Here is a 6,767-nt window from a genome sequence, read left to right on the forward strand (position 1 = left end):
TCTCTATTTCGTTAACATAAAAAGACACCACAGACTCATTTAACTTCGTATGGCTGCAGGAGCAGTATTGAGTAGCTTGGATGAAAAGGTGCCCAGAGGTGCCCAGAGTAAACTGCCTGCTCCTCAGTCCCAGTTGTTAATATATGCATATTATTAGTAGTATTGGATAAAAAACACTCTGAAGTTTCTAAAACTGTTTGAATGATGTATGTGAGTATAACAAAACTCCTATGGCAGCCAAAAACCTGAGAAAAGAATCCAACCAGGAAGTGGGAAATCTGAGATTGTAGGTTTTCAACTCATCGCCTATCGAATACACAGTGGGATATGGGTCAGTCTGCACTTCCTACGGCTTCCACTAGATGTAAACAGTCGTTAGAACCTTGTCTGATGCTTCTACTGGGCCGAAGGAGAGAGGAATGAGTAAGGTCTGCCATGAGCTAACCATGCTCTGACCATGCGCGCTTACATGAGAGGGAGCTCTGTTCCATTGCACTTCTGAAGACAATAGAATTCTCCGGTTGGAACATTATTGAAAATTATGTTAAAAACATCCTAAAGATTGATTCAATACATCATTTTACATGTTTCTACTGACTGTTACGGAACATTTTGACATTCCGTCTGCTTTTAGTGAACACGCTTCCTGACTTTGGATTTGTTTACCAAACACGCTAACAAAAGTAGCTGTTTCAACATAAATGATGGACATTACCGAACAAAACAAACATTTCTTGTGGAAGTGGGAGTTCTGGGAGTGCATTCCGACGAAGATCAGCAAAGGTAAGGGAAGATTTATAATGCTATTTATGACTTTTGTTGACTCCACAATTTGGCGGGTAACTGTATGGCTCCCTTTTGTTACTGACCGCTGTTCTCAGATTATTGAATATTGTGCTTTTGCCGTAAAGTTTTTTTGAAATCTGACACAGCGGTTGAACAAGTTTATCTTTAATTCTAAGTAAAACATGTATCTTTCATCAAAGTTCATGATGAGTATTTCTGTTATTTGATGTGGCTCTCTGCAATTTCTCCGGATATTTTGGAGGCATTTCTGAACATGGCGCCAATGTAAACTGAGGTTTTTGGATATAAATATGAACTTTATCGAACAAAACATATATGTATTGTGTAACATGAAGTCCTATGAGTGTCATCTAATGAAGATTATCAAAGGTTAGTGATTCATTTTATCTCTATTATTGCTTTTTGTGACTTGTGTCTTTGGCTGGAAAAATGGCTGTATTTTTCTGTGATTTTGCGGTGACCTAACATAATCGTTTGTGGTGCTTTCGCTGTAAAGCCTTTTTGAAATCGGACACTGTGGTGGGATTAACAAGAAGTGTATCTTTATTATGGTGTGAAATACTTGCGTGTTTGAGGAATTTTAATTATGAGATTTCTGTTGTTTGAATTTGGCGCCCTGCACTTTCACTGGCTGTTGTCATATCGATCCCGTTAACGGGATTGCAGCCATAATTAACTTCTTATACCATTTTAAAGGTAATATTGTTGTTAATCCCACCAAAGTGTCCGATTTCAAATATGCTTTTCAGCTAAAGCAATTACAAACGATTATGTTAGGTCACACCAAACCACAATAAGCACAGCCATTTTTCCAACGAAAGATAGCAGTCACAAAAAGCACAAATAGAGATAAAATTAATAACTAACCTTTGATGATCTTCATCAGATGACACTCATAGGACTTCATGTTACACAATACATGTATGTTTTGTTTGATAAAGTTCATATTTATATAAAAAAATCTGAGTTACATTCACTAGTTCCAAAAACATCAAGTGATTTTGCATAGCCACATCGTTTCAACAGAAATACTCATCATAAATGTAGATGATAATACAAGTTATACACATGGAATTATAGATATACCTCTCCTTAACTTCTCACGAGTCACCAACCCTGATCCGGTAGCACCCCCCCCCCCCCCCCCCACTGAGTAGCATAGCTAGCATAGCGTCACAAGTAACTTGTAGCATCTAAATATCATTAAATCACAAGTCCAAGACACCAGATGAAAGATACAGGTCTTGTGAATAAAGCCACCATTTCAGATTTTTAAAATGTTTTACAGGGAAGACACAATATGTAAATCTATTAGCTAACCACTTTAGCAAAGGACACGATTTTTTTACTCCCAATAGTTTTTTCCTGCGTCAGTAGCTATCACTAATTCGACTAAATAAAAATATATATAGCCACTAACCAAGAAACAACTTCATAAGATGACAGTCTGATAACATATTTATGGTATAGCATAGTTTTTTTMGGGAAAAATGTGCATTTTTCAGGTATAAATCACAGTTCTACATTGCAGCTGCAATCTGAAATAGTGCTGACCCAGCCAGAACAATTACAGAGACCAACGTCATATAACGAATTACTCATCTTAAAACATTTCAGAAAAATACACAGCGTACAGACTGTCTCTTATACACATCTAGATGTGTATAAGAGACAGCGATATAACATCGTAAATTGGGTCTTACTATGGCTGATCTTTCATCAGAATGTTGATCAAAGTGTCCTTTGTCAAGATGAGTCGTTGGTTCCGTTCAGAATTGTTCCTTTCCCACTCCATTTAGCACAGGTACTGGTCGAGTGGCACGGATCTCTCAAACGTAAATAAAATCAGACAACGGAACACCACAAAACTCCCGAAAAAATTCAAATAATCTGATTAAACTATATTGAAAAAACATACATTACGATGATCTGGTCACATGTATCAAACAAACTTCGAGACGGAGATAGTTTTCATCCATAATGGCCGCACAACAGAAGACAATCGCAGCTACAAGTCGCACGATTTAGAGAACCGGAAGTTGTCGGTCACGCCAAAGAATTAGCTCTCATTTCACGTCAGTCCCAGATAAACAAGATATTTTTCCTCTGACGTCCTCTTGACACCCAGAGGAAGGCCAATGAGGTGTGTTTCGGGTCATAGGGGGCACGACCATATATAGGCAGAGCGTTGAAGCTGGCATACACATCTTGCTTTTTTCTTCTTGGTCATGGAAAGTGCTGTCAAATGACTTCTGTATCACTCAGAGACAAAATTGAAACGGTTTTAGAAACTASAGATTGTTTTCTTTCCAATGGTATTATTTATATGCATATAGTAAGAGCAATAATTGAATAAGAGGCAGTTTAATCTGTAGAGCAAATTATGCTAATGGGAAAATAGCACCCCCTGTATTCTCAAGAAGTTAATGCAACCGCTGTGTCAGATTTCAAAAAAACTTTACGGAAAAAGCAAACCATGCAATAATCTGAGACGGAGCTCAGAACAATAGTCAAATTAGCCACCATGTTGGAGTCAACAGAAACCAGAAGTTACATGATAAATATTCCCTTACCTTTGATGATCTTCATCAGAATGCACTCCCAGGAATCCCATGTCCACAATAAATGCTTGATTTGTTCGATAATGTCCGTTATTTATGTCCAATTAGCTACTTTGGTTATCGCGTTTGGTAAACAATTCCAAAATCACGAAGCGTGTTCACTAAAACCTGACGAAATGTCCAAAAGTTCCGTAACAGTCAGTAGAAACATGTCAAACGATGTATTGAATCAATCTTTAGAATGTTGTTAAAATAAATCTTGAATAACGTTCCAACCGGAGAATTACATTGACTTCAGATGAGCGATGGAATGGAGCTGCCTCTCATGTGAATGCGCATGGTCAAAGAATGTTCACCTCATGGCAGTGGTGACTAATTCTCCTCTCTTTCGGCTCCCCTTCACAGTAGAGTCATCAGACAAAGTTCTACAGACTGTTGACATCTAGTGGAAGCCGTAGGAAGCGAATACTCATTCATATCTCACTGTGATTTCAATGGAATCTTGGTTGAAACTCGACCAGCCTCAGAATTTCCACTTCCTGTTTGGATTTTTTCTCAGGTTTTTGCCTGCCATATGAGTTCTGTTATACTCACAGACATAATTCATACAGTTTTAGAAACTTCAGAGTGTTTTCTATCCAATACTAATAATAATATGCATATATTAGTAACTGGGACTGAGGAGCAGGCCGTTTACTCTGGGCACCTTTCATCCAAGCTACTCAATACTGCCCCTGCAGCCATAAGAAGTTAAGGGACATTCCAGTGTGTTCAGTCATTGATGGGAAAGTCAGGGTCTTTAGTCTGGCGGTAGCATAGATGTCATGAGGACAGGCCTGTGACTGACCATATTCTTCTCACAGAGCTTCAGTAAACAAACACATACTTGGACCAGAGCCACTTGGACCAGAGACATCTAAAAATGTTTTGTTTTAGATGGAAATAAGCAAATAGAGGAAGTAAGCATTCTGCACCCAAATAAAAACTTAACGGTCGTTAATTAAAGAGAAACTGAATTAGTTGTATGTGTGTTTGAATTGGGAAATGTATTAGTAGTTGAAAGAATAGTATGGCTTAAGGGTAACCACTTTACGTTGTAACCATGATCTTCTTGGTGATCTTTTTTTCAATGGACCCATAAATATTCCCCCAACATTACAGGTCCCCACTCTCATCATACTCACTTGTTGACAATTTGGTAAATGGCAGTCCTGCCCTGCAGTCATCCTGCTAGCAAACTCCATTCTCAGCATACACCTGTAGATAGAGAGACAGGAAGATAGAGACAAGTTTTAAATTACAGTTACACACAAAGGGATACAGCAGAAAGAGAGAGAGAGATCAGATATTTTGGATTCCCTTAATCCTAGTTCTAGAGTCATGTAGATATGTCTATGAAGCCCATAAAATCCCTAGCCAGACATCTAGAGTGGAGGCATCTCTGTCCCAGTGAGACTGGATCAGTGTAAGAATAGTATTCTATAACTGATTTTCCACCTCTCATTCATATCTCACATCTGGTTTCCTACAGTATATTGCACAGCCAGTTAAGTCTCATACAAAACCATGACAAAAGTAGTTCAGATCCCATGAGGGGCTAAGTCAGCACACAAATAAAACATTAGAGTCACAAATCACTATTGGAGAGGGAGTACTGATACTTTTTAACCCCTGTCACTGTCACAATGGCGAATAGAAATGTTCTAACCACCCAGCTCGCTCCTCTATGAGAGTCAACTCTGTCTCTGTCTTTCGGGTCTCAGGGTGTTGTCTCTCAGCTCACTGGCCTCTGAGAAGATCTTGAGTAGAGTTTCCCAAGCAGCCCCTTTTAGACTGCATATCTGCCACTTGAATAATGTTTACATGTCCTACATTACTCATATCATATGAATGTACTGTATTTTACACTATCTATTGCACCTTGCCTATGCCACTCGGCCATCGCTCATCCATATATTTATATGTTCATATTCTCATTCACCCCTTTAGATTCGTGTGTATTAGGTAGTTGTTGGGGAATTGTTAGATTACTTGTTAGATATTACTGCACTGTCGGAACTAAGAAGCACAAGCATTTCGCTACACTCCCAACATGTGTATGTGAACAATAAAATGTGATTTGATGCTGTATACTATGTCGTAGATAAGATGAAAAAGCACCAGGGGTTCACAAACTTCTGGATATACAGCAGGACATACATAATATCACARTATTCTCGTTCATCAGCCTTGTAGAGGTCCTAGAATTTTGTCACAGGACAATAAATTAATACAATATTATAAAACTCAGCCAATGTACAAGTAGTCATCAAGTCGTCCTTACCTTTCTCTGTTGCACAGACCTTGTGAGTCTACCAGTGGAACAGGAGCTCATTTCCACATTAGTGACCCTTGATACAACAGCATCATTATCCATAACATCCTCAATCACAAGCAGGTCAACTCCTCTCTATATTGCCATACTAAGATCTGCCTCTCCTTTCCCACGACTCCAACACTAGTCATCAATCATCTCTCACACACTGTGGAAAACATCTCTTGGCTTATTATGAAGAAGTGTATCTCAAAGGTTGCATTAAGTCCAACGCAGCTCCAAYGCTTTAGTAGTCTGATTTAGTATTTCCCTCTATATTCTTTATTTGCCATGTATCCTAAAGGAATAGCTGACCCCTTTCTCCTAAGCTCGCTCTCCCACTATAGCTGCAGACCCCTCCCACTCTTACACAATGGTCCCTTCCCAGCTAACTGAAAGTTCTGGTTCCTCTCCACCACTTCTCATCTTAAGCCAGATCATTGAACCAGAAACGGTGACTCCGGTCATGACGAACTAGCGACATTCCGGATAGGCCTAACAAAAGATTTTAAAACAATTTTCACGAAAAAGTTAAGATTTCTTTTTTGCATATTCGTGACCCAAAAACAGTGACTCCGGTCATGCCGAACTAGTGACTATGCGAATAGGCCTAAAAATATATATTTTTAACTATTTCACGAAAAAGTGCAGATTTTTTTTCATATTCGTGACCCAGAAATGGTTACTCCGGTCATGCCGAACTAGCGACATTCCAGATAGTTCTAAAAAAAGATTTAAAAACCGTAGTCACGAAAAAGTGCAGTTTTTWWTTTTTTTTTCGTTACCCAGAAACGGTGACTCCGGTCATGCCCGAACTAGCGACTTTCTGGATAGGCCTGTAAAAAGTCACCGTTTCTGGGTCACAAATATATTTAAAAAATCTGCACTTTATTTAGTGAAAATGGTTTTTTAATCGTTTTTAGAACTATACGGAATGTCGTTTTTTTTTAGGCCTTTCAGGAATGTTGCTAGAGTCACCGTTTTTGGGTCACAAATATGAAGAAAAAAAAATCTGCACTTCTTCGTGAATATGGTTTTTAAATATA

The 6,767-nt window shown here is 38.6% G+C and overlaps 1 protein-coding gene across 1 annotated transcript in view; it reads right to left on the reverse strand.

Annotated features, from left to right (window-relative positions):
* The window catches only part of LOC112069694 (DENN domain-containing protein 2A-like), a 37,225-nt gene extending 31,176 nt beyond the window's left edge, over positions 1-6,049 (reverse strand). Inside the window, exons 1-2 of the mRNA XM_024137061.1 lie at positions 5,692-6,049; positions 4,553-4,625 (exon numbers count right to left, since the gene is read on the reverse strand). The gene's annotated coding sequence lies outside the window, so the exon portion shown is untranslated. The remainder of the gene's footprint in view (positions 1-4,552; positions 4,626-5,691) is intronic.
* Between the last annotated feature and the right edge of the window lie 718 nt (positions 6,050-6,767).

This window comes from Salvelinus sp. IW2-2015, unplaced genomic scaffold (assembly GCF_002910315.2).
Source record: "Salvelinus sp. IW2-2015 unplaced genomic scaffold, ASM291031v2 Un_scaffold1082, whole genome shotgun sequence".
In the NCBI taxonomy this organism is placed as follows: Eukaryota; Metazoa; Chordata; class Actinopteri; order Salmoniformes; family Salmonidae; genus Salvelinus; species Salvelinus sp. IW2-2015.